The sequence below is a fragment of the Chiloscyllium punctatum genome, chromosome 1 (genome assembly GCF_047496795.1).
Source record: "Chiloscyllium punctatum isolate Juve2018m chromosome 1, sChiPun1.3, whole genome shotgun sequence".
In the NCBI taxonomy this organism is placed as follows: Eukaryota; Metazoa; Chordata; class Chondrichthyes; order Orectolobiformes; family Hemiscylliidae; genus Chiloscyllium; species Chiloscyllium punctatum.
The window spans coordinates 138,666,689-138,692,183 of NC_092739.1; the positions used below are offsets into that span (position 1 = coordinate 138,666,689).

Here is a 25,495-nt window from a genome sequence, read left to right on the forward strand (position 1 = left end):
GGCCACCACCCTGCCTTTGACATTTCAATGCTGTCCATTTTAACTCCCAACAGAAGCAGAGCCCATCAAAGTGGCCTTTGTGCTGCAAAAACAGTTTATTATTCTCCAGCAAACATCATCATTTAGCTGAAGCAGCGGGAGTTGAAAGGCTTCAAGCTAGGAGAACCAGATGTATTTGGGCTCCTGTCAGGCAATTTCATCTCACCACCTGATCTATGGCAACAGACTGAAAAGGGTCACTCATATTCACGTAGAATACACTCGCAGGGGAGCCACAAATCATTTGAGTAAAAATGTTACACAGAATGTGCCTGGGTTATTGATATTCTGAGCTCATTTGTCCAAACCGTATATTCATTAAGTAGACCAGCCATGCCCCAGGTAAGTTTACACTTAAGGATGGAATGGTAGATGCATTAAATATATTACTGTTATATATTAGAGAGTATGACATTTTTATTCAGTGGATTTTAATAATGCTGGTCTAAATGGAAAGCGAGGGTGCAAATGTGTTAAATCGAAGAGGCCAGGAGCTCTGGTGAAACCTTTTCATCAGTAACCACCTTTTTGCAGTCTAATTTTTCATTTTGCTTTTGTATCTCTTGCTATCACACTCTATTTTCCCTGGGTACTCCGAGCAATGGGGAAGTGGAATTTGCTGACTGTATGTAGGTTGTGGTCGCTGCACCAGGTTTTAATTGGTGTTTATTGCCTCTGTATTATGGACAGTCATGCTACATGAAGTACAATATCACAACTGTTAGGTGCTTGAGATGAATTTACTCAGAGAAACGTGACTGCTAAGCTTGAGAAGAAATCCTAGTTCACACATATTGATGGAGGTTTTCCCAAGATCCTATCGTCATCGTCAGCACAGAAACAGACCCATCGATCCACTTTGTCCATGACGACCAAGTTTCCCAAACTAGTCCCACTTGCATGAGTTTGGTCAATAATCCTGTAAACCTTTTCTATTCGTTTATCTATTGAAATGTGTTTTAAATGTTGTAACTGTATCTGCATCTACCACTTGTTCTGGAAGTTCATTCCAAATACCAACCACCCTCTGCATGAAAAGGTTGCCCCTCAGGTCCCTTTCTCCTCTCACCTTAAAATATGCCCCCTAGTTTTAAACTCTCCCACCCTTAGGCAACGACCTTTGCTATTAACCTTATCTATGCCCTTGATTTTATACACCTCTATAAGGTCACCCTCAAACTCCTACACTCCATTGAAAAAAAGTCCCAGCCTATCCAGCCTGTCTTTATAACCCAAACTCTCTGGTCCCAGCATGGTAAGTATTTTCTGAACCATCTCCAATTCAATAATATTCTTCCTATAGCAGGGCAAACAGAACTGTATATGGTATTCCAAAAGTGGCCTCACCAATATCCTGTACAACTGGAATGTGACATTCCAACTCCTATTGCCGCAGAGTGCAGTGGAGGCCGGGACGCTAAATGTCTTCAAGGCAGAGATTGATAGATTCTTGTTGTCTTGGGGAATTAAGAGCTACGGGGAGAATGCGGGTAAGTGGAGTTGAAGTGCCCAGCAGCCATGATCGAGTGGCGGAGTGGACTCGATGGGCCGAATAGCCTTACTTCCACTTCTATGTCTTATGTCTTATGTCTTATGTCTATACTCAATGTAGATAGTATTGTGACAATACACAGTCCATCTTGTACAAAGTTGCACAGCAGAATTTGAATTAGTTGTAATTATTGGATAAAGGTCCCACATTCATTAGATTCTGCAAGGATAGCCCCTCAATGGTTATGCACCCAGGTAAGGATGGATGACCTAACTCCCTTTTTTTAATTCAACCCTTCTTTGGTTGGTCACTGCAAGATTGATTTAAAAAGTGTCATTCCCTCCTGGATACCTTTTCTCAATCCAAAAGTCATAGAGTCATAGAGAAGTACAGCATGGAAACAGACCCTTCGGTCCAACCCATCCATGCCAACCAGATATCCCAACCCAATCTAGTCCCACCTGCCAGCACCAGGCCCATATCCCTCCAAACCCTTCCTATTCATATACCCATCCAAATACCTCTTAAATGTTGCAATTGTACCAGCCTCCACCACTTCCTCTGGCAACTCATCCCATACACGTACCAGGAACCAAATTATCCAGGTTTTTTTTAATTAAAGAAAGGATAAATTTGTTAGTTTTTAAATGCAAGAAACATGACATACATACATAGGGATGAAATATATGAATCGAGTAAAAAGATCACGCTTACAATGATACATGGATCCATCTCTGGAAAAGTAAGCTTGTGAAAAGTGGTGGCTATTAATTTTGATGATGCTGGTAATGTTGATATTGGTTACAAAGCAGTTGATTCTGAGATCCTTGACTCTGCATGCAGGCTTTTGTCATGTTTCCTTTCTGATGGTGACTTCGCTGTGCTGCCAGCAATCTGAGTGAGAGAGATTCTTTCTTTATCTGCAGAACAAGGTTATCTTACATTATTGTTGAGCAGTGGCTGTTTTCAAGCTGAGGCCTTCTCAGCACATTCGTCCATACTAGTACCATTTCACTAACACACAGTATTTTTAAAATGTGCTTTCTGTATATTCATATAAGTGTAAAGCACAAATGCATCTGCAATTTAAATCATAATCCAGTGAAAATGGCTTTCTGCTTAGAGGTGTAGTCAGCCCTTCTGCATCTCCATTGTTACAGGAGATCTCAGTCCAGTTCAGTTTGAATTTCATTGCTTCTTGTAAAGGAATGTTGTTTAAATTTCCTTTGGCATTTTCAAGTGTGACTTTCCATGGTTCCTCCGAGAACTTTGCCAAACAGTCACCAAACTTACGTTCACAGTCATCTTCTGGCTGTAGGTCCTCTTTCTAAAAACAAATATTGCAATTCAGTATGAGGCATGTTGGATTAGCAATGATCCTATTGAATGGTAGAACAGACTTGAGGGACCTGCACATGTTCCTATTTGTTTTGGTCTTACAGTCTTAAAACTTTAATATGTGTGTAAGTAGTCTGGGATTCTGACCTGTTGCCATGACATAATGTGAGTTTATATTCAAACTCCATTGAGATGATGGGGCCAAGGTGAATTCAGTGAGCTTTCTCCCATAGAATGATTGGACCACCAAAGGGGGTGATTTATCCTAGCATGTTTGAAATAACTGCACAGAGGCTGTATCCTGTCACCAAGACACCCCTTATTTACACGTGAATACTCCTTGACTTTAGTACTACGCCATTCAGAGTCAGCTCCCAGAGTGGCAGTACCTCTGATGCTACCCCTTTTGTCTGTCAGTCAAGGTTCCCCGATCAGACCATGTTAACAACCCCAATCAGGGAACTCATATTATATAAAGTCCAGCTGGCTGACCACATTACAACCACTATAATGTCCATGCCAACTCTCGACAAGAACAATTCATCTTGTTGTAGTTTTCCCTATATCGCTGCAAAGATTTTTCTCTTAGAATCACAGAATCTCTATGATGTGGAAGCTGGGCATTCAGCCCAAAATGTCCACATCAACCCTCCCACCCAATTCCTGAATTTCTGCATTTCCCATGGCTAACCCACCTAGCCTGCACATCCCTGGACACAATGGATAAATTAGCATGGCCAATCCAACTAACCTGCACACCTTTCCACTGTGGGGAAAAACTGGAGCCTCCGGCAGAAACCCATACAGATACAGGGAGAATGTGCAAACTCCAAACAATCACTCAAGGGTGGAATCAAACCTGTATTGCTGGCACTGTGAGGCAGCAGTGCTAACCACTGAGCTACCATGCCACCAATTAGGATAGCTGTCTTCTGAAAACCATAACTGAAGTTGCCTTCTTCACACTCCATCATTGTACCGTAGACTCTAACTCTTGCTATGTAAAAAATATTTTGTCACCATTGTTCCTTTTGTCCAATTTATGTTTTTCTTATTTTTTCTTGGGATATAGTCTTCACTTGCTGAGCCAGCATTTATTATCCATCCCTGGTTACCCATGCGAAGGTGATAGTGAGCTGCCTTCTTGAACTTCTGCAGCCCACTTGTTGTAGATAGATCCAAGTTGCAGTAAGGAAGGGACCTCTATGTTTATAGCCCAGTGACAACCTTTGTTCTTCTAGATGATAGTATCCATGATTTGAAAATGCTGTCAACAGAGCCTTGGTGAATTTCTGACATGCAGGTAGTAGCTATCCTACCTGGATCTTTGTGGATGTGGTTCCAATCAAGCAGGCTGCTTTATCCTCGACAAGATTGGCATACATATGCTAGATTTGGAGATTTGGGAATGTATAATTCCAGACAATCTACAGTAACTCATACTCTCCTGCAGAAAACATGGCAGAGGGCTATCCAATGGTACAAGAGGCAGTCCAATGGGAGAGGAAGAATCTAATGTCAGAAGGTGTGCAATTTTAGAAAAGGAAGTCAAAGAGCAGAGGAGGATATTTGAATGGCAGGGCCAGAGTTGAACAGCGAGTGAGAAGGGAAATGTTAGAGGGCTGTTTGGTGATATGGGAGAAGAAGCAGGTCAGTTTGTAGAGGCAAAGCCAAATGTTACATGGAGAATCCAAGGTATTTAGTGACACTGGTTCCATCCTGAAACAAAGGTGAATTTTCTCAATTGCTGAAGTGAATAGTTTGTTACTGTAATAGGATCTCACCACTGCTATGACCAGAGGACCACAAGACCCACAAAAGGCTAAAAAGGTAGACTTAACAAATTTTATTTTCTCTTATGAAAGGAAGGGCTCAAGGTCAGAAGATAACTGACTCCTTGCAGGTTGACTCCCTTTGTTCTTTCTGCTTTTTTGACTTTGGAACTGTCTGTATGGACCACACTGAGGGCCGACAGACAGGTAGGAAAGCATGGAGTAGTCTGGGAACCTCCCAGGGCACTTGGTGAAAGTTGACTGAGATTGGAGGACCAGAAGGTGGTCGTGTGTTTCTGTGAACTAGATTTTAATGGATTCTTGGATACGTACGCACAATACCCCATACGTACAATAGGTTACTGGGGAGCCAGGCCGCAGGAACTTAATGCCAGAAGTAGCAAAATGCCTGCTCCTCTCTTGGACGCACCCTTAAAGAAACAATCAGCTTGAGGGCAGGCTGGCCACTTGTGACACTACAGACATTACCACCACACTGAAGAAAACCCGGGTAATTCTGGCATCGGCATTCTCAGGAACTGGAGTTGCAGGAAGAGCAGTCTTCAGCGGACAGCGTAGAAGATGACTTTTGGAGGGGATAGTGGGTATGGGGATGATAGTAGGAGGCATCTTAGATGGGACCAGGGCTCAAACACTGAAGGCATCACCTCTGCCTTTCCTGGCAAGTTGGAGGAGGGTAGAAAGGCCACCCAACTGTGCCCCTCTTCCTGCACTTCAAATGGCCCATGGGAGAATGTAATCCATCCCAAATCTTTGAAAGCTCAAGCATCTCCTCATGAAAAATATCATGATGTCTGGGGTCTCTTTGGGAGCTCTATCAAGATATTAGAGATGGACAAAAATTGTCTAGCCAACAATGCCAACATCCAGAAGGAATAAAAATATGAAAATTGTGCATTTTAAAGCCACATTACTGTTTATGGATCTCGCCCTTGCAAATTGGCAACCTGCATCACCTCAGTAACTACACTTCAAAAGGCATTTCATTGGTTATGATAAGCTTCGGAACATTTAAGGTGCTATGCAAATACAGATGGCTGTTTTTAATTATAACTTATTGTAGCTGTCTTAAAAACTGTGGTGGAGCAAATGATGGCATCATTGGTTATATCGCTTGGTTTGTTCTTCCTGCCACCTACCTCCTTTGGTGCTAAGAGTTGAGGGTGACCTCATTTCAGCTGGCAGTGGGACCCAACTTAGCAGATTGCCAGCATTGGGCAATGAAGGGGTCACTGCCAGGATGCCATCCAATTTTATGATGGTGATGCACCCCAGTAGTTACTAGTTCATCAGAGTTTGTAGTGCCATGGGTTCTAGTCCCACTTTCTGTAGTGGTGTGCCATAAATCTCTGAACAGGTTAATTAAAAGTATCTAAAGGCAATTCAGCAGAAACTCTACACCATTGTCAAGATGAGGGCAGACATTACTGCTGGACGGATCACTTCAAGTGCCATGGGAGAAGACTCCATTGCCTTCAGAACATAATGAACAGGCACCAGACAAGCTGGACCAAAGGGTCTGTTTCCATGCTATACAGCGCTATGACTATGACTCTATGAGATAGAGGCCCCCTAGGAGACATAATATTTGATTTTGCCAGCGTTGCAATGGCTCAGCAAGTTCCAGCCCTGTGGTTTTCCCAAACATTTCTAAACTAAGTACAAACAGAATTTCTTCCAGTCATCATCGGTGAAGCTGAGTTTCTTGGCCAGCTGACAGCTGAGAGTCAATCACATTGTTGTGAGTCTGGAGTCACCTTTGGTGTAGGTAAGGTCAGGATGGCAGATGTCTTTCACAAAAGGGCATTCATGAACCTGACACTGGTTACTTGGCCATAATTAGGCTCGCCTTTGATTCCAGATTTTTTATTAATTGAGGTCAAATTTCTGCCGCTTTGGGATAAGCACAATCCCAGGGATGAAAGGCTTGACACGTGAAGAGTGGTTGAGGTCTCTGGTTCTGTACTCAACAGAGTTTAGAAGGATGAGGGGGGATCTGATTGAAACTTACAGAATATTTAGAGGTTTGGATATAGTGGATATGGAAAGGATATTTCCATAACAAGAGAGACTAGGACCTGAGGGCACAGCCTCAGAGGGAAGGGAAACCATTTCGAACTGAGCTGAGGAGTTTCTTCAGCCAGAGGGCGGTGAATCTGCAGAACTCATTGATGCAGAGGGCTGTGGAGGACAAGCCATTGAGTGAAATAAAGACAAGGATATATAAGTTCTTCATTCATAAGGGGATCAAGGGGTACAGGGAGAAGGCAGGAGAATGGGTTTGAGAAACATATCACCGTGATTGAATGGTAGAATTGACTTGATGGGCTGAATGGCCTAATTCTGTGCCAGTTACTTGGAACTGTGCCTCTGGCTTACCACTGTAATGAAATTACCATCACCACCTATCCAGCAGATTGTAGAGGGAAAACTTTAAAGCCTTTTGCACCTGCTGCTAGAGAATAGTGGATTAAGTAATTTTTTTACTGTTGACTTTCCCTCTCCCTCAACTAATTAGTATCATCGTTTGGATGAATTTCCACGCAGGGTTTTATCGGTTTTGATCTATAATAATAGGTAATGTGATTTCTTCCAAAGTACATACAAAGGTAAGAACATGGAAAAAGCAATGTGCCCAGTTGTGTCGGTCTCTTTGGCATTTAAACAACTATAACTAATATGGATGAGCAAATAATCTGTCAATTGTCAGAATTAATAGCAAAATCTTACTTACATAAATATGATTATGCTGCCTGCAAGAATTTTTATCAATAAGTATCCTAAAATTTGCAAACACTATTGCAATCAGTGCAGTAATGGCTGAAAATGTCCTCATTTATTTGAATTAATTGTCTATCTGATAAACTCACATCCTGTCTCCTTGTCTCCTCTCACTTTCCCCTAAAACAGGAAGTAGCCCAGAATGTTTACTCTGAGTTTAACTAGAATGGTCTGAGTTCTTTTATTGCTGGTTTATTTGTGATAGATTGTTACGTGTAGAAATACATCCTTGCTCTGATGGCCGCTCTCAGTTATGACTCTATTACAGCAGTCACTCCAATGATTTATATATGGAGAAATTAGGTAGTCAATAGGTTAATAGGTATGAAGACAGAGAGCTGGGTAAAGCAAGGTGTTTGATGCAGACTGCTGTGAATGATTTTCACAGTCTTTCAGTTCACAGACTCCCTCCACAGTTTTGACCCTGGTCATTGAATCAGTGACCAGAAATCCAAGGTACTTAAAATCACTCAGGGTTTGCCACTGGAGTGCATGGATTGGACTGTGAAAATGCATCTCATTCCAAACAGTTTGTAATACAACTGAGAAAGCACTAAAATTTCTAAATAACTGGTGGCAAGGTTGAGCTTTGGTACAGACCCGTCGTGGGCCTTGCCTCATGCTTCATTTCAGTTGACTTGAATTCCTGTGGAATTGTAACTCCCAGGTCTTCTTAGCTGCCATTCACTGGTCAGTCATTCCTTGAAACAGCCTGAAGCAGCAGCTGCCTAGCGGTTGCAGGATGTGGAGCACTCGGGAGCATCTTAAGGAAGAGAAATATTTGCAACTATCATTTTGAGATTTGTGAGAGGTTTTTCTTTGCTCCTCACCTCACAAAGGAAAGGTTCTCCTTATTCTGGAAGGCCCTTTTACCCCTTAGAGTCAGAAAACCATAGAGATGCACAGTATGGAATCAGACCCTTCAGTCCAACTCATCCATGTTGATCAGATGTCCTCAATAAATATAGTTCCATATCTTTCTAAATCCTTCCTATTCATGTACCCATTCAGACGCTTTTTAATTGTCAGCTTCCACCACTTCCTCAGGCAGCTCATTCCATAAACACACCACCCTCTGGGTGAAAAAGTTGCCCCTTAGGGTCCTTTTAAATCTCTCCCCTCTCACCTTAAACCCATGTTTAGGTTCAGTTCTGGACTCTAGTTTAGGACTCACACCACCCCTTCCAAAAAGGAAAAAGAGACCTTGTCTATTCACCCGATCCATGCCCCTCATTATTTTATAAACCTTTATACAGTCACACCTCTATCTCCAACACTCCAGGGAAAACAGCCCTAGCCTATTCAGCCTCTCCGCCTAGCTGAAACCCTCCAATCCCAGCAACATCCTTGTATATCTTTTCTGAATCCATCCAAGTTTCACAACATCCTCCCTATAGCAGGAAGACCAGAACTGCACACAATATTCCAAAAGTGGCCTAATGAATGTCTTGTACAGGCATAACATGACCTCCCATCTCCTACACTCAATGCACTGACCAATAAAGGCAAGCATACCAATCACCTTCTTTACTATCCTATCTAACTGCAACTCCACTTTCAAGGAACTATGAACCTGCACTCCAAGGTCTCTTTGTTCAGCAGCAATCTCCAGGACCTTACCATTAAGTGTATAAGTCCTGCTCTGATTGGCCTTTCCAAAATGCAGCATCTCACAATTTTCTAAATTAAACTCCATCTGCTACTCCTTGGTCCACTACACCTCCAATTTTGGTCACATCTGCAGACCTACTAACTGTACTTCCAATAATCACATCCAAATCATTTATATAAATGACAATAAGTAGTGAACCCAGTCCCGATCCTTGAGCACATTGCTGATCACTGACCTCCATTCTGAAAGACAACCCTGCAACACCACCCTCTGTCTTCTACCTTCGAGCCAGGTCTGTATCCAAATGGTTAGTTGTCTCTGAAGTCAATGAGATCTAACCTTGCTAACCTGTTAACTGTGAGGAACCTTGTCAACCATCTTACTGAAGTTCATATAGATCACATTCACCTCTCTGCCCTCATTAATCATCTTGGTTACTTCTTCATAAAGCTCCATCACATTAGTGAAACACCATTTCCCACGCACGAAGCCATGTTAAGTATTCCTAATCAATCCTTGCCTTTCTAAATACATTTAAATCCTATCCCTTTGTTTTTCCTCCAACAACTGGGCGGCACGGTGGGCGGCACGGTGGCACAGTGGTTAGCACTGCTGCCTCACAGCACCAGAGACCCGGGTTCATTTCCCGCCTCAGGAGACTGACTGTGTGGAGTTTGCACATTCTCCCCGTGTCTGCGTGGGTTTCCTCCGGGTGCTCCGGTTTCCTCCCACAGTCCAAAGATGTGCAGGTCAGGTGAATTGGTCATGCTAAATTGCCCGTAGTGTTAGGTAAGGGGTAGATGTAAATGTAGGGGTATGGGTGGGTTACGCTTTGGCGGGGCGGTGTGGACTTGTTGGGCCGAAGGGCCTGTTTCCACACTGTAAGTAATCTAATCTAATATAATCTAAACTTGCCCATTACTGATGTCAGGCTCACTGGTCTGTAGTTCCCTGGCATTTCCTTACCACCTTTCTTAAATAGTGGCACCACGTTAGCCAACCGCCAGTCTTCCGGCATCACACTTGTGGCTATGGATGATACAAATATCTCAGTAAGGGGCCCAGCATTCACTTCCCTAGCTTCCCACAGAGTTCTAGGGAACACCTGATCAGGTCCTGGAGATTTATCCACCTTTATGTATTTTAAGACATCCAGAAACTCTTCCTCCGTAATACAGATATTTTTCAAGATGTCACCATCTGTTTCCCCATGTTCTCTATCTTCCATACCCTTCTCCACAGTAAACACTAATGCAGAATACTTATTTTGTGTCTTGCCAATCTCCCTTCACCTTCTGTGAAATGAGTGGTCAACAGGTCCCATTAAATTATGGATTGAATTGAATTTATTGTCACGTGTACCGAGGCACAGTGAAAAGCTTTGTCTTGAGAGCAAACCAGGCAGATCACAAAGTTAAGTAGCATAGATAAGTAAATAATAGGTAAACAGTGGCAAAAATCAAAACACAGGTACAGGTGAATGTTAAGAGTTTGAGAGTCCATTCAGTATTCTAACAACATTAGGGTAGAAACTGTTTCGAAACCAGCTGTGTGTGTGTTTAGGCTTCTGTACCTTCTCCCGATGGTAGAGGTTGTAGAAAAGCATTACCAGGGTGGGATGGATCTTTGAGAATGATGGCGGCCTTTCCCTGACAGCGGGCCTGGTAGATGGATTCTATCAATGGGAGGTTGGCCTTTGTGATTGCCGGGCCGAGGTCACCACTCTCTGTAACTGTCTCCGATCTTGAATGGTACAGTTGCCATACCAGGTAGTGATACATCCAGACAGAATGCTCTCAATGGCATACCTATAAACGTTGGCAAGGGTATTCGCTGTCATGCCAAGTTTTCTCAGCTGCCTGAGGAAGAGGAGATGTTGTTGGGCCTTTGTAACCAGTGCGTCCACATGAAGGATCCAAGAAAGCTTGTTGTTAATGACCACTCCCAAGAGAAGGCACTCTCCACTCGTTCCACCTCTGGTGCTGTTAATGTGTAGGGGGGTCATGAGTAACATCCTGCTGAAAGTCAATAATGAGTTCCTTGGTTTTGCTGGCATTGAGAGCTAGGTTGTCCTCAGTGCACCATTTTTCCAGGTCTTCCACCTCCTGTCTGTAGTCTGTTTCGTCGCCATCTGAGATCGACCGACTATGGTGGTGTCATCAGCGAAGTTGTAAAAGGCATTAGTCTGGTATTTGGTGATGCAGTCACGGGTATACAGTGAGTACAGTAGAGGGCTGAGTACTCACCCCTGGGGGGCTCCAGCGTTGAGTTTTAGTGAGGATGAAATATTGTCCCCAGTCTTCACTGACCCACAGATTGTGGCCTGTGGGTCAGAAAACTGATGATCCAGTTGTAGAGAGTGGGACTTAGTCTGAGATCATTCAGTTCAGTAACCAGTCTCGATGGGATAATAGTGTTGAAGGCTAAATTGTAGTCAATGAGTAGGATTCTTACGTAGTTGTACTTGGTGTCAAAATGCGAAGGGCAAGTGATATGGCATCTGACATGGATCTGTTGGTCCAATAGGCAAATTGGAGTAGGTCAAGAGTAGTGGAGAGGTTGGAGTTGATTAATGCCATGACCAGCCTTTCAAAGCACTTCATGGCCACTGAAGTTAGGGCCACTGGGTGTAGTCATTGAGACATGCTGCATGAGCCTTTTTAGGCACAAGGATGATGTTGGTCCTCCTGAAACAGGCAGGGACAGTGGCCTGCTGCAGGGAGAGGTTGAAGGTGTCTGAGAAGACCTCTGCCAGTTGATCTGCGCATGCTTGAGTGCACGGCCCAGTACTCTGTCTGGTCCCATCGCTTTCCTTGGATTCGCACAAAGGAAAACTGATCTGACCGCTAATGTAGTGGCTGTTGGGATAGGTTCATCAGGGCTTGTTGGAATAGATGTTACCTCTCTGCCAAAATTCTGCTCAAGGTGAGCATAGAAAGTGTTGAGACGATCTGGGAGGGATGTGTCATTGTCTGCTATCTTGCACTGTCTCTTTTTAGAACCTGTCATGTCATTCAGTCCTTACCCTAGTTGCCGCGTGTCTGTCTGGGTCTCTAGTTTGGATTGGTATTGGTCCTTGCCTGTCTTAATGGCTCTGCGAAGGTCATTCTTGGCTGCCTTATATTTGAGTGGGTCTCCTGATCTGAAGGACTCACACCTGGTTTTTAGCAGGCTCTGTACATCCTGATTCATCCAGGGTTTCCTGTTGGGGAACACCCGGATTGACTTCCTCGGTATGCAGCCCTCCACACACTTACTGATAAAGTCTGTGACGGTGGTGGCGTACTCGTCCAAGGTACATGCAGACTGTTTGAACACGGCCCAATCAGCTGATTCCAGACAGCACCAGAGTTGATCCTCTGTCTCCTCCAATCAGCACTGGACCTGTATCCGTGAGGGGGGGTCTCCTGCTTGAGCTTTTGCCTGTAAGCCGGCAGAAGAAGCACGGCATTATGGTCAGAGTTCCTGAAATGAGGGCGGGGGGGGTGCAATGATAGGGATCCTTCACAGTGGTGTAGCGGTGGTCTAAAATGTTCGGGCCTCTGGTGGGGCAGGTAATGTCCTGGTGGTACTTGGGCACCACCTTCCTTAGATTGGCTTGACTGAAGTCGCTAGTTACGATAAACAGGGCCTCGGGGTGTTCCGTCTCCAGGGTGTTAGTGATGGAGTACAGCACATCCAGAGCTTCCTCAACCTTTGCTTGTTGTGGTATGTACACAGCAGTTAGTATAGCAGCGGTAAATTCCTGTGGTAGATGGAAGAGGTGGAAGGCATTTGATGGTGAGGAATTCAAGGTTTGGGGAGCAATCGTTGCCCAGGATTGCAATGTCCGTGCACCACAAGTTGTTGATCGAAAAGCAAACTCCTCCACCCTTTGTCTTACCTGAGGATTCTGGATGGTCCATACAATGGATAGAGAAACTGTCAGCCTGAAGTGTGCAGTTGGGAATGGATGGGTTGAGCCAGGTTTCTGTAAGCAGATGTAAAATTATTCGCATCATTTTATGATATTCATGTTAGCATCCAGCAGCCACATTCCCTAATTATATTAAGCAGTTAAAATGACAGTCAACAAATCATGAGTGGCTAAAGGGCCAACTAGGTTTGATATTGCATTTTAAACTTCCCCATCGCCCAACCGCTTTTCCATTGCTGTTGGTATGTCATTGGCTGTGAACGTGTTATTGTAATGTGCTGTAGATTTGGCAGACAGTCTTATCAATGGAACCACTTCCTCCCTTCCTTTTGTTGGTATCCAAGCCAATATCACAACCAGCACTTCATTCTATGTGTAGCATTGTTACTGCTGGTCAGCTGCATCTATGAAGCCCAATTGAAAGCTATCCAGCTCATTGAGTCTGCCCTGCCATTCGATCATGGCTGATATGTTTCTCAATCCTATTCTCCTGCTTCTCCCCATAACCTTTGACCTCCTTGCTTAAATACACTCAATAACTTGGCCTCAACTCTACTCACACCAATTCTGTACCTTCTATATAAACTTCTTACTATTTATTTAATTTCATTTTTACTAAGAAGGCAACTATACCCCTGTGCCCATTTGCCACTCCTTTTGATAGGATGCGTACTTTGGGATATTTAGTCCCAAGACCTGATCCCATTGCAGTCACATCTCTGCAATATGTGCAAGATTGGACCCACCATTTTCAATCTGTGCTCCAAGCTCACTTACCTTGTTTCATCACTGCATGCATTTAAGTACAACACCCTCAGTCCTGCATTGACAATCACTCTTCTCGTAGTTGTCTCCTCATCTGCTGGGCCTGAAGTTAGATTCCTGATCCTTTCCATATTCTCTGGCGTATTACTTGTTCTGGAAACTTTAATAACCTCTCCTGAGCACTCCCCACCTTTAACTTTTTCTATCATTTTCCGCTCAATGGAACCCACCCCCCCCCCCCCCCCCCGGCCATGGTTTAGTTTAAATATTTCAATATCGCTCTTTCAATGTTTTTTAAAACTCTTAAACAAAACTCTTCAAATAAAAATGCATAAGAACACATGGAAATTTCTCCTAGATTGCCCACAGCAATATTTAACTCCTGGAAACTCCAAATCAATCCTGGAGGATTGACAATCTAATTGAATGATTACTCACAGTGTGGAAACAGGCCCTTCGGCCCAACAAGTCCACACCGACCCTCCGAAGAGCAACCCACTCAGACCCATTCCCCTACACCTAACACTAAGGGCAATTTAGCATGGCCAATTCACCTGACCTGCACATCTTTGGACTGCTTTGGCTACCACACAGAAAAGAACAAAGAAGAAAGAACAAAGAAAATTTGCAGCCCAGGAACAGACCTTTCGGCCCTCCAAGCTTGAGCCGATCCAAATGTACTGTCTAAACCTGTCGCCCAATTCCTCAGCATCTGTATCCCTCTGCTCCCCACCTACTCATGCATCTGTCCACACGCATCTTAAATGAATCTACCGTGCCTGCCTCTCCCACCTCTGCTGGCAACGCGTTCCAAACGCCCACCACCCTCTGTGTGAAGTACTTACCACGTGTATCCCCCTTAAACTTTCCACCTCTTGCCTTGAAAGTGTGACCTCTCGTTATTGAATCCTTCACCCTGGGGAAAAAGCTTGTCTCTATCCACCCTGTCTTTACCCTTCATGATTTTGTAAACAAAATTAACAATGAACTGCTTTCAGCTAATTTTTAGAAAGTAAATTTCAATTCGTAAAGTTCAATACGTAATCAAATTAATGCTTAATTATTTTTAACTTTATTTTAGTCTATTTCGAAGTCCCTACTTCCACTGTAAAAGCCAATGTCCTTGAAAATTCACGAAGACTGAGATCACTCTTAAACAGAGAGGAAAAGAAATGTTTGAAAAAACTCTCCAATTACTGCAAACTTAGAACTCATTGTTTTTACTTCTAGATTTCACAACATTCTCATTGAATGATTGGAAAGGTAATAGAACAGAAGTCTAATTAATGTAACATGCAAGCTCCTTTCGAGGGGTCTTTTAATGTTCAGAACATAGAACATAGAACAGTACAGCACAGAACAGGCCCTTCAACCCTCAATGTTATGCCAACATTTTATCTGACTTTAAGATCAAATTAGTCTACATACCCTTTATTTTATTATCATTCATATGCCTATCCAAGAGTCGCTTAAATGTCCTTAATGTATCTGACATTACTCCCACCGCTGGCAGGGTATTCTATGCAGCTATCACTCTCTGACACCTCCCCTAAACTTCCTCCAATTACCTTCAAATTATGATCCCTCATAATAGCCATTTCCACACTGGGAAAAAAAACTCTGGCTATCCACTCTATCTACGCCTCTCATCATCTTATCATGTCACCTCGCAACCTTCTTTGCTCCAGTAAGAAAACCCCTAGCTTCCTCAACCTTTCTTCATAAGACGTGCCCTCCAGTCCAGGCAGCATCCTGGTAAATCTCCTCTGTATCCTCTCTAAGGCTTCTACATCTTTCCTATATTAAGGTGACCAGAACTGAACACAATATTACATGAGTGGTCTAACAAGGGCTTTATACAGCTGCAGCATAATCTCACTGCTCTTAAACTCAATCCCCTGCTAATAAAACCAACACACCATACGCTTCCTTAACTCCCCTGTCAACTTAGGTAGCAACTTTGAGGGATCTATGGACATGGATCCCTCTGTTCCTCCATACTGCCAAGAATCCTGCCTTTGATCCTGTAATCTGCATTCAAATACAACCTTCCAAAATGTATCGCTTCACACTATTCCAGTTTGAACTCCATCTGCCACTTATCAGTCCAGTTTCCATACTGTCAATGTTCTGTTGCAACCTACAACAGCCCTCCACGCTACCTACAACTCCACCAACCTTTGTGTCATCAACAAACTTACTAACCCACCCTTCTACTTTCTTATCCAAGTCATTTATAAAAGTCACAAAGAGCAGAGGTCCCAGAACAAATCCCTGCAGAACACCACTGGTCACTGAGCTCCAGGCTGAATGCTCTCCATCAGCTACCACCCTCTGTTTTCTATGGGCCAGCCAATTTGTAACCAAACAGCCAATTTCTCTGTATCCCATGCCTCCTTACTTTCTGAATGAGCTCACCATTCAGGGAAGCTCATCAAACGCCTTGCTAAAATTCATGCACACCACATCCACAGTTCTACCTTCATCAATGTGTTTTGTCACATCATCAAAGAATTCAATAAGGTTTGTGAGTGACCTGCTTCTCACAAAGCCATGCTGACTATCTCTAATCAAGCTATGATTTTCCAAATAATCATAAATCGTGTCTCTCAGAATCCTCTCCAATACCTTGCCCACCACCGATGCATGACTGAGGGTCTGTAATCCTTTCTTGAATAAGGGAATAACATTTGCCACCCTCAAATCATCTAGTATTACCCCAATGGACAGTGAGGGCACAAAGATCATCACCAAAGGTGCAGCAATCCTGTAGCAACCTTGGGTATATCCCATCTGGCCCAGAGGACTTATCTATCCTTAAGTTTTTCAAAACCTTCAGCACATCCTCCTTCTTAACCTCAACCTGTTCAAGCATATCATACAGTCCTCACAAATGACAAGTTCCCTCTCAGTACTGAATACAGAAGCAAAGTATTCATTAAGGACCTCGCCTACCTCCTCTGAGTCCAGGCACAATTTCCCTCCACTGTCCCTAATCGGCCCTACCCTCACTCTGGTTATCCTCTTGTTCCTCACAGAAGTATGGAATGCCTTGGGGTTTTCCTTAATCATACCCACCATGGCTTTTTCATGCTCCCTTCTAGGTCTCCTAAGTCCAGTTTACAATGTGCAAATACCATTCATATCAGTCAGGAAGGATAGACAGCGAAATATCCCTGGTAGTTTTCAAAGACAACAGTCATACCCCAACTAACATCAATAAAACACATGAACATGTCATTCATCTTATTCTGTCAACAGAACCTTGCTTTGCACAAATTAATTGTCTTGTTCACTGTGACACTGAGTTCCCTTCAAAACACTTATTTGATTCTGATGTGCTTTGGGATGTCATGGGGGAATGAAAAATGATATATAAATGCAACATCTTTCTACACATAGTGATACTGTCTAAGTGCTTGTACATGTCTTTTAATGCATCAAAATCATATGCACACATCCTAAAGTGGTAAATGTAGGACTTTGCTTAACACCAGGGAGAAGAATATTTCACAATGAAGGGCTTATGCCCGAAACGTCAATTCCCCTGCTCCTTGGAGCCTGACCTGCTGTGCTTTTCCAGCACCACACTTTCGACTCTGATTTCCAGCATCTTCAGTCCTCACTTTCTCCTCGATGATTCTCACCCCAAAGTGAAACCAAAAATAGATATAAGCATATTGAAAATAGTTGGAGACCAGGGAGCAAAGACTTGGAGAACTAAGACACAATGAACAAGCAGGTTGAGTGCGTGATTAAGGAAATGAATAATGCAGTGTAGCATTTAGCCACTTGTATGCAATTGTCACTCTGATTCACACATTTTGTTTTGACCCTCCTCTTTTAATGGGTAGCAATTATATTTAGGCACCAGACCTTCTCTAACACCTTTGAAGATTCCCACATTGAATGTAATCTGTGTGCCCCGTAGAATCATCAGAACCAGAGGGTGACAGATTTGAGTAACAAATAGCCCATTTACTGTCTCCCATGATCTATGCTATTCCAGCCTCCAGGCTCGTTCTCCAGTTGTGTTTTAAGTAATGAGAAATATACGAGAAAAATATCCATTATTTGTACTTTTCTCATATTCAGTGTATTAGGTAATAAAGCACATCACTGAGAACGACTGACAGAAATTGTAGATTATCCATGTTCTGCACCTTTGAATTTTAACTTGATGTTAACTTAATTTAACATTGCAAGTAGAAATCAACTTGACCTCGAAATTGCAGTCAGATGCTACTGTTTTTACAGAGACATGTAATTTATTTTGATAAATAAATTAAAATAAGGGAAAGTGGAATTTCAGGTAAAATATGTTAAGCATCTATCTGCCATTATTCCACAGTCATTTCATGGATGACCTTTCTTTAATGCAAAATAGGATCTTAACATTCCCTTGTTTGGAATCCACAGCAATTGTGCTGTTCCCATGAAGCACAATGGGCAGTGGCTGTAGGCATGTCATTCTCTGGAAAAGGGGCTGGCTGTCTTGAACCTGGTCCTGCCTGAATACAAATTCCATAAACACGTTAATACAAGGGGCATGGGAAAGGGAGGAATTTTTTCAGATATAGGTACAATTGGCAATGTTTGCATGAGAATGAATTCGCATTCTCTGGACAGAATCTTTTCAGACCTTTGAAGGTGACCAGGCTCAGATCTTTGAATGTGGCAAGATATATTGAAAGTAGCTAGCAAAGCAAATGAGGTCTTGATTAATAGGAGCATTGAGTGCAAAGGCAGAGATGTTTAACTTAGCCTTTAAAAAGTACGAGTTAAGACTCAACTAGAGTATTGCATGCAGTTCTGGTCCTCACACTTTAGGGAGGATATGAGGGCTGCGGGAAAGATTTACCAAAATGATTCCGGGGTGAGGGATTTTAGCTATGAGAAAAGCTAGGGGAAACCGGTGAGAAACCTATCAATGCTAGCAATGGTTCTATGAGTCCACCCCCATTCCCCCCACCACCACACACTCCAGTTACAAGTTCCGCCCCCACTCCCAGCTCCACACCCACATCAGATCCCAGCTCCCAGCCCTGCCGAGTTTTCACCATCCCTCCAGACCTCCCTCTTACTGAGGACGAACGATCAGTCCTCAGCAAAGGACTCACCTTTAGCCCCTCCGCATCAATGAATTAATACACGCCGTGACATCGAACAATTCTTCCGTCGCCTCCGCCTCCGAGCTTACTTTCACAATCAGGGTTCCCGCCCACCTTCCGAGGACCCCTTCGCCCACCTCCAACACACTGCATCCACCTGGACACCCCGCATTGGCCTATTACCTGCCCTCGACCTCTTCATTTCCAACTGCCGCCGGAACATTAACCGCCTCAACCTGTCGACCCCCCTCCCCCACTCCAACCTCTCACCCTCACAACGCGCAGCCCTCCAATCCCTCTGCTCCAATCCCAACCTCACCATCAAGCCAGTGGATAAAGGGGACGCAGTGGTAGTCTGGTGCACTGACCTCTACACCGCTGAAGCCAAACACCAACTCGAGGACACCTCTTCCTACTGCCCCCTCGACCATGACCCCACCCCCCATCACCAAACCATCATCTCCCAGACCATACAGAACCTCATCACCTCAGGAGATCTCCCACCCACAGCTTCCAACCTCATAGTCCGGTAACCCCGCACTGCCCAGTTCTACCTCCTTCCCAAGATCCACAAGTCTGACCACCTTGGCCGACACATTGTCTCAGCATGCTCCTGCCTCACTGAACTCATCTCTACCTACCTCGACACTGTCCTATCCCCCCTACTCCCCACGTACGTTCGAGACACCACCCACGCCCTCCACCTCTTCCAAGACTTCCGTTTCCCCGGCCCACAACGCCTCATCTTCACCATCGCTCTACACCTCCATCCGCCATGACCAGGGCCTCCAAGCCCTCCGTTTTTTCCTCTCCAGACGTCCCCAACAGTACCCTTACACCGACACTCTCATTCGTTTGGCCGAACTGGTCCTCACCCTTAACAATTTCTCCTTTGAATCCTCCCACTTCCTCCCGACCAAAGGCATAGCCATGGGCACACGTATGGGCCCTAGCTATCCCTATCTCTTTTTTGGCTATGTAGAACAGTTGATTAGATTAGGTTAGATTACTTAGATTAGATTAGATTAGATTAGATTAGATTACATACAGTATGGAAACAGGCCCTTCGGCCCAACAAGTCCACACCGACCCGCCGAAGCGCAACCCACCCATACCCCTACATTTACCCCTTACCTAACACTATGGGCAATTTAGCATGGCCAATTCACCTGACCTGCACATTTTTGGACTGTGGGAGGAAACCGGAGCACCCGGAGGAAACCCACGCAGACACGGGGAGAATGTGCAAACTCCACACAGTCAGTCACCTGAGGCGGGAATTGAACCCAGGTCTCTGGCGCCACTCCCCACCTCTTCCTCCGCGACATTGATGACCGCATTGGCACCACCTCGTGCTCCCGCGAGGAGGTTGAGCAATTCATCAACTTCACCAACACATTCCACCCTGACCTTAAATTTACCTGGACTATCTCTGACACCTCCCTCCCCTTCCTGGACCTCTCCATCTCCATTAATGACAACCGACTTGACACTGACATTTTTTACAAACCCACCGACTCCCACAGCTACCTGGATTACACCTCTTCCCACCCTACCTCCTGCAAAAATGCCATCCCGTATTCCCAATTCCTCCACCTCCGCCGGATCTGCTCCCAGGAGGACCAGTTCCACCACAGAACACATCAGATGACCTCCTTCTTTTGAGACCGCAATTTCCCTTCCCACGTGGTTAAAGATGCCCTCCAATGCATCTCGTCCACCTCCGTCCTCAGACCCCACCCCTCCAACTGTAACAAGGACAGAACGCCCTTGGTGCTCACCTTCCTCCCTACCAACCTTCGCATAAACCAAATCATCCGCCGACATTTCAGCTACCTCCAAAAAGACCCCACCACCAGGGATATATTTCCTTCCCCACCCCTTTCCGCCTTCCGCAAAGACCTTTCCCTCCGTGACTACCTGGTCAGGTCCACGCCCCCCTACAACCCACCCTCCCATCCTGGCACTTTCCCCTGCCACCGCAGGAACTGTAAAACCTGTGCCCACACCTCCTCCCTCACCTCTATCCAAGGCCCTAAAGGAGCCTTCCACATCCATCAAAGTTTTACCTGCATATCCACCAATATCATTTATTGTATCCGCTGCTCCGATGCGGTCTCCTCTACATTGGGGAGCCTGGGCACCTCCTAGCAGAGCGCTTTAGGGAACATCTCCGAGACACCCGTACCAATCAACCACACTGTCCCGTGGCCCAACATTTCAACTCCCCCTCCCACTCTGCCGAGGACATGGAGGTCCTGGGCCTCCTTCACCACCGCTCCCTCACCACCAGACGCCTGGAGGAAGAACGCCTCATCTTCCGGAACACTTCAACCCCAGGGCATCAATGTGGACTTCAACAGTTTCCTCATTTCCCCTTCTCCCACCTCACCCCAGTTCCAAACTTCCAGCTCAGCACTGTCCCCATGACTTGTCTGCACTTGTCCTACTTGCCTATCTCCTTTTCCACCTATCCACTCCACCCTCTCCTCCCTGACCTATCACCTTCATCCCCTCCCCCACTCACCTATTGTACCCTATGCTACTTTCTCCCCACCCCCCACCCTCCTCTAGCTTATCTCTCCACCCTTCAGGCTCTCTGCCTTTATTCCTGTGAAGGGCTTTTGCCCGAAATGTGGATTTCGCTGGTCCTTGTATGCTGCCTGAACTGCTGTGCTCTTCCAGCACCACTAATCCAGAATCTGGTTTCCAGCATCTGCAGTCATTGCTTTTACCACCATGGTTCTATGGGTGTAAAAGTATCAATGAAACTGCTACAAACAAACCATTATTATAAATGGAGTTCTTTGCTGGAATGTGGTTCTGAAAGAATAGTGGAATTAGTTTCAATAACAACTTTCAAAACAGATTTGAGAATCATTGGTGTGAGGAGTATTTCGAGGGCTCGGGGGAAAGAGCAGGGAAGTGAGATGAAATGGAATGATATTTTGAAGAGCTAGTACAGGCTCGATGGCCAGAGTGGCATCCTTCTGTGTTGTATCCTTTTATTATTCAAACAGTTCAAGTCTTTAAACCTTTCTTTAAAAGGTCATGGGAATTCCGTGTCAACAATGGATAAGACATGAGCTGATTTTAAACTACCAGTGTAGCAGAGGACGAAGGAAATCAACTTTAATTCTTGAAAATATTGTGGATATTTTCAAGCTGCCTTGTTTGAGAGATCAAAATCATGTGTGTGTGTGTGAGAGAGAGAGAGAGTGTGTAAGAGTGTGTGCATGTGAGAGAGTGTGTGCATGTGTGAGAGAGTGTATGTGTGAGAAAGTGTGTGTGTCAGAGTGAGAAAGAGAGTGGGTAAGAGACTGTGTGTGAGAGAGAGAGTGTCTGTGAGAGGAAGAGATTGTGAGAGACTGTGTGTGTGTGAGAGTGTGTGTGTGTGTGAGTGAAAGAAGTGTGTGCATGTGAAAGAAAGAGTATGTGTGTGAGAGAGAGTGTGTGTATGTGTGAGAAAGAGAGAGTGTGTGTGCATGTGTATGCATGACAGTGTATGTGTGTGAGACAGTGTGTGTGGATGTGCATGAGAGACTCTGTGTGTGTGTGTGTGTGTGTGTGTGTGTGAGACAGAGAAAGAGAGAAAGAAAGTGTGTGTGTGTGTACTTGTGAGCGAGGGAGAATGTGTGTGTGTGTCTGTGCATATTCTGTTTTACTAACTTGATGTTGTTGGTGCTGACGGGGGCCACATGTTTGAAAGAAATGGCTGAAATGCTTAAGTTAATATTACTATGACCTTTTCATGACCTTCTTTATGCATGACTAAAATAACGTAGATGCCTATCACACTTGGTAGCGATTTCAAAATGATTCTTGCACACCAGTGTGAAATAGTAGTGATAATGATCCTAATCCTAAATTACTAATGTGATTCCTAATACTAACATAAAATCTGTTTCTGTGAATGCTTTCATACAAGCAATCTCCACCTACAACAAAGGAAATACGTGTGATATGAAGTGGATTGAAAGCTTGCAGAAGAGATCTCTGCCAAATTTTCCTATAGGGCAATGTCAATCAGAAAATCTCCACGAAAGCTCTAAACCCTCCAATCTTTTCACAAAGATAATCATTTACTGTTTACACTGACAAAGGGAAAAGAGATTTGGCACCTGCTCCTTCCTACAAACTCTATCAGTCTACGAGCAAAGGAGGGAGAGGTCAAAAGAGTAAAGGTGATAGTTCATACACAGCTCTAGACACTCTCCCAGTGCCCTGCTTCACCTCTTCTTTGGGTTATTGTAAACTTTCACTGAGACTGAAAACCATCTGCTCTTAGACTCAGGCTGCGGTTTTCTTTGAAAGTAGCCAATCCTGGAAGACAGGTCATTCAAAATGTCACCAGCCCTTCACAAAAATGAATCAGTCTCAGGGCTTCAGTTTTATTAAGGCTCCAATAGACATTCTTTCAAATGCTCATTTTTCACCTGTCAATGAGTGGAAGCATAGCAAAGAACGTTTCTCATCTGCGAAAAGCAATGTTATTGCCCCATTCTCTAGCTTTATATTTCATGTACCAACTGTTTCCAATCCAGGGTGATTCCTGAACCAAATTTCATGAAGCTGTCAACACTAGACAGAAGGTAGTGATAGTGTTGTGGTAATGTTACTGAACTAGTAATCTACACATCTGAGCTCATCGTGGAGACTTGAGTTATATTAAGCTGGTTCAGCCAGTGGTACTCCCTCCTCATAAAATAATTTTTTAAAAGTTCCCAACTTTTATGACTTATTGATATTTGTGAGAAATGGCTATGTACACATTCCCCAATAGGCAGCTGATGGAATTTAATCATCAATTGACGCAAAATCTCTTTTGGTTCACTGATATCTTGGTTGGGTTTGGGAGGGGGTGAAGGAATACCTTGTGGATGCGTTTCACTCAGACCAAATAAATCTATGTTTTAAAAGGAGCCAATTTAAACTAGGCTTTGTTGAATTAACAAACAAGTGAGTTAATTTGTTACTAAATTGGAGAAAAAAGCTGATGTATAACACAAACTACATTGGCATATCACATGGATCAGTGTTGGGTCCCTTATTGTTTGTGATATATATAAATGACATAATAGAATGTAGGGGGATGGGAGGTGAGTTTGGGGAATGACACAAAGATTTGCCAGGTGGTTGATGGGAAGGAAGAAGTTCTTAGCCTACTGGAGGATATAGGCAACTGGTCTGCCTAGGACTGTAAGAAACTACAGAAGGTTACATGTACAGCCCAGATCATCATAGACACCAACCTCCCATCCATGGACTCCAATTACACTTCTTGTTGCCACAGAAAGGCTGCCAATGTTATTAAAGACCCCTCCCACCCCAGGACTGCTCTCCTACAACCTCTTTCATCAGGCAGAAGATACAGAAGTCTGAACACATGCACCAACAGGTTCAGGAACAACTTCTTCCCTGCTGTTATTAGACTGCTGAATGGATCTCTCTAACATCAAATAATGTTGATTATGCTAATGTTGATCTTGCTTTGTGTACCATCTGTGCAGCTGTAACTTTGTGTATCGCGCTCTGTCCTTGTCTGCTGTGATCTGTCTGCACTGCTCACAAAATAAAACTTTTCACTGTACTTAGGTACATGTGACTACAATAAATCCAATCAAATGGATTGGTCAGATGGGCAGATGAAACTTAACCTGAAAAGTATGAGGTAATGTACTTTAGAAGATGTAACAAGATAAGGGAGTACTCAATGACTGGCAGGACATTAGGAAGCTCAGAGAGTGCTTGTTCCTGTTAATTGAGAAGATTAGAATACATGTGAAACATCTACAAGAGCAGAATTCTTTTTTTGGAATGTGGTTAGGCTGTAGCTGGAGTACTGCATGAAGTCCTGGTCACAACACAAGGGGAAGGATATGATTGTCGAGATTAGAGTGGTGCTGGAAAAACACAGCAGTTCAGGCAGCATCCGAGGAGCAGTAAAATCGGCGTTTCGGGCAAAAGCCCTACATGAAGGGCTTTTGCCCGAAACGTCGATTTTACTGCTCCTCGGATGCTGCCTGAACTGCTGTGTTTTTCCAGCACCACTCTAATCTAGACTTTGGTTTCCAGCATCTGCAGTCATTGTTTTTACCTAGAAGGATATGATTGCACTGGAGGGAATGCAGAGGGGATTCACCAGGATGTTGCCAGGGGTGGAACAACTTAGCAATGAAGAGAGACTGGCTAAGCTTGGATTGTTTTCTTTGGAGCAGGAAAGGCTGAGGGGAGTACAGAAAGAAGTGTATAAGAATATGAAGGGCATGGAGAAGGTTGATAGAAAGCAGCTGTTCACCTAGTTGGAAGGGTCATTAAAAAGGGGCCATTATTTTAAGATGAATGGCGGAGGTTTAGAGGGTATTTGAGGAAAAGATTTTTCACCCAGAGGATGATGGGAATCTGTCAAAATTGCTTCATCAACAAAGGGCAGAATCTTTGTACGTTCAGATTGATCCCAATCAATGTCATAAAAATGCATATAAAAATAAAATTGAAAGATATGTAAGAAATAGGTGTTAACAATGCATTTGAAAGCTAGAAGTCAACATTATTTGCCAAATTACATTGTTACATCCATTTACATTGCAAACATTTTGTTTAGGGGGATTGCTGTTGCTCTCTGTGTTTCCTCAGCTGGATTACTAT

At 44.0% G+C, this 25,495-nt stretch overlaps 1 long non-coding RNA gene across 1 annotated transcript in view; it reads left to right on the top strand.

Moving 5' to 3' along the window:
• Positions 1–258: 258 nt before the first annotated feature.
• LOC140480504 (uncharacterized) overlaps positions 259–25,495 on the top strand; it is a 232,971-nt gene continuing 207,734 nt past the window's right edge. The window contains exon 1 of the long non-coding RNA XR_011961322.1: positions 259–381. This is a non-coding gene — a long non-coding RNA (uncharacterized lncRNA). The remainder of the gene's footprint in view (positions 382–25,495) is intronic.